The 3,439-nt window shown below is 46.7% G+C and overlaps 1 non-coding gene across 1 annotated transcript; it reads left to right on the top strand.

Moving 5' to 3' along the window:
• The first annotated feature begins 2,919 nt into the window (after window positions 1–2,919).
• Window positions 2,920–3,002, top strand: TRNAL-CAG (transfer RNA leucine (anticodon CAG)). Its single transcript has one exon. It is a non-coding gene; the product is annotated as a tRNA-Leu (tRNA).
• Window positions 3,003–3,439: the final 437 nt, after the last annotated feature.

Genomic DNA, 3,439 nt, shown 5'->3' on the forward strand with positions numbered 1-3,439 from the left:
GCAAGTGGGTGGTGAGCTGCTGGGGGGAGGAGGTGGGTTCCTCCCAATTTTCACGTTTTTAAAAGCCCGGGCATGATGTCACTTCCGGTTGTGACATCACTTCCGGGGCAACATATTGAGTTTGGCACCAGGTTACATGATCATTAGCTACGCCACTGATAATGTCCCTGGGTTCTCCCGCATCCACATGCCTGTTGACCTTTTCAAAGAATTCTAAAAGGTTCCCTTACAGAAGCCATGCTAATTCTCCCTCAGCAAGGCTTGTTCGTCTATGTGTTTTGACTTAACTTGACTTATTAGAACCATATGTAGACACACGGCAGGCAAGCACAAACATGGTTTTCCATGCAAAATAAACCAGTGCTCTGGAAATGCTGTGAATAATGGACAATTTGATGTACACTCAGTCATAAACGTCTTATCACACATTTGAACCAGGTTTGTCAGTGTTGCGGTAAATATTAACATACTAATGCATTCAACACTTTTCTAAGATGGCCGATAAGTCAGCCGTTACTTCAATCTCTGCTGTAAAATCTGCTTCAATGCTGCCTTTTCATATGTATCATATCCTAAGGAAAAAAATTAACAGGATGTTCTGGGAACATTTAGGGTGCAATCCTAACCTGTGCTGGAACAGGCAGGCTGACTGGCCTGCACTGTATTCAGCACAATTTTGGTGCAGGCTGGAGCATAACTTGGAGTAAGGGGATTTTATTACCCTGAAAAATGCCCCAGGCAGCTCTATGGTACTACTCTGAACTGGGCCCGCAACTATGCTGGTACAAATCCAAGTGGCCATGTAACACTCCTTGGGCTGGGGACAAGGGTTAGGATCTGGCTTGGGCCACTATGACCAGTCCCACCCCCCTCTTGAGCCTGATTCACCCCCAGGCTACCCCCCCCCCCAAAATGCCCTCCCACCTCCATTTCTCCCTCCAGCCACCCTTTCCCACCCTCTGTGCCAGGATGCCCAGGCCATCACAAACCCACCCTTTCCTGACACAGGTCTGGCTCCACGAGGCCAGCGCAGATCCACGTGCTGGCGTAGCCTGCTCCTGAGTAGTCATGAATGTGCTTTACCGCACGTTTGCGACACTCAGGAGCTGGCAGAAGGGACTCGTGCTGGCTCAGGGCGGTGTTAGGATTGTGCTGTTAGCAAGTCAGCCATCCAAAATTGTTCCTCACTCAAGTGCTCCAAGTGCTTTAACACACCTACTCCAGCATATAATCCTATCAGTACATTTTTGCATGAAATGAGTTATTTGTGTCAAGAGTGGGACTGCAAAATTTGGCTGTGTTTTCCTAGCGATTCTAGGCCAGTGACAACATTGTTTCATGTTATCAAAAAAGGAGCATGTTTGTCTACTGGTTTTGAAGTCACCGTCATCAAAACCTGATGACAGACATCATTAGAACGCCGGCACCTTACCACATACCATAGTGTGGCATGACATCAGAGGTGTAACGCACTGCCCTGGCATCTGGGGCAATGATGTCATGATATTATGTGGATCTCACATCACTTCCGGGTTCTTCCCAGAGGAGAGTGCACTCGTTCCTGTGGCTTTGCACTCCTTTGAAGGGGAGCCCCCACAGAAGAAGGAACGGGGGGGTATCATGGAACCGCCAGCACTTCCTCCGTAACTAGGGTAGAACCTGAGGGACAGTGGTGTGCCTCTGCTTGGCCTAGTGCCCGGGGCAGGTGCTCCTCAAACTCGGCCCTAGTTATGCCTTTGCATGACATGAACAAGCCCGCACTTGTAAAAGCTCATTGGGAGCATGAGCAGTTCCTCCTGGTATAAGTATTGCATTCATTTCTGAAAGGGGTAGGAATTTACTGGGATGGGCATTTTGCTTCCTCAGACCCAGCTGGTAAAGTAAAACAGTCTACGCTCTTTGCAGTGGGTGAGAAGAGCTGACCCTTCTCCCCAAAACATTCCTGAGCCCTTCAGGCACTCTTGAATCCATTCCAGTGCCAAGAAGAACATTATCCCACTAGCAGACTCGAAGATAAAACATCACCTTAAGTGACATTTGTGGCACGGTGCCAAGTGACTGAAGCCAACACTGGCTTGTGGAAAGCTTCACTCGGTATATCAAACAACTGTTTTGTTTTTCAAATTTACAAAATGTACCTCATATTTGCTTGTTCAGTTAAACTGAGGAAAGTCTAAGACTTTAACTAAACAGAAAAGCAGCTTTGTAAAGCACTAGGAATCAAAACAAGCCACAGGCTTTGTGCCTCAAAAACACAAAATGCTCACATTCTGCAGAGACTTCATTAAAGAGGGGCTTTGGGGTTGATTTTAGGGTTTGTTTATCTGTTTTTAACAACCACAACAATGTTGTTTGTGTTGGAGACAAATAAAAGCAACAAGGGGTGAAAGTCATTTCTGAGTTAATGGAGGATTCGGAGAAGGCTCGCCTCAGGATTTCGTTTAGATTAATTGCCAAATTCTGATCTCAGTTCAGCAGGCGTGACTCCCATTTGAAGTTTACGGATGTATGAACTGACTCTATGGGAAGGAGGGAAGCTCAGGTTTACATGCAGCTTATGGAGACTCCCTTGTCACTTGAGAACTTGTTAGAAGTGTGATCATTTTTCAAAAGCATTCTAGTCTTTACCGTTCCAGATAACAGCTTCTTTTAAAGGCGACTAAAGGTGTTGGCTCCAAACCTAACCCCCAGGTATGTGTGTGTCCCACCAGAAGCTGCTATGTACTGCAATTTGCACACAACAGAGCTGATTTCAACAGAGGTGAGAACAACACTCAAAAGAACTGCGGGATAGAACTGCCCCTTTCACTGACATGCACAGGAAAGTGTGTACAGGCAAAGTGCGGTGTTCACACATCAGACCTCCTGAACCTGTAGATCACTGCTTGGAAACAGTGCACACAAAGATCTCATGTAGCCGTCAGGATGGCCGAGCGGTCTAAGGCGCTGCGTTCAGGTCGCAGTCTCCTCTGGAGGCGTGGGTTTGAATCCCACTCCTGACAAGATTTGTTTTTATGGGGTACAAGCCATGATGTGTATGCGCAACCTCCTGATTTTAGAAATGGGTTAAGTCAGAATGCCAGATGCAAGGGTGGGCACCAGGATGAGGTCTCTTGTTATCTGGTGTGCTCCCTGGGGCATTTGGTGGGCTGCTGTGAGATACAGGAAGCTGGACTAGATGGGCCTATGGCCTGATCCAGTGGGGCTGTTCTTATGTTCTTATGTATTCAGAATCCATGATCACAACTTTGGGAACACAACATACAATTTTCTGCATATTTGTGTCTATCAGAACCAAAACTGGACCGAGCACTGCATGCTTCATTCAGTCATGGCTTCAAATGTGCCCAGTTAAGCATATCTTAAAAGCAGTGATTCTTAGAAATGTGGCCAATTTGGTCAGTCTTTTGCTGTTGCTGTCAGAATGTACAAGGCAAAA

This window comes from Tiliqua scincoides, chromosome 2 (assembly GCF_035046505.1).
Source record: "Tiliqua scincoides isolate rTilSci1 chromosome 2, rTilSci1.hap2, whole genome shotgun sequence".
NCBI classification, from domain to species: Eukaryota; Metazoa; Chordata; class Lepidosauria; order Squamata; family Scincidae; genus Tiliqua; species Tiliqua scincoides.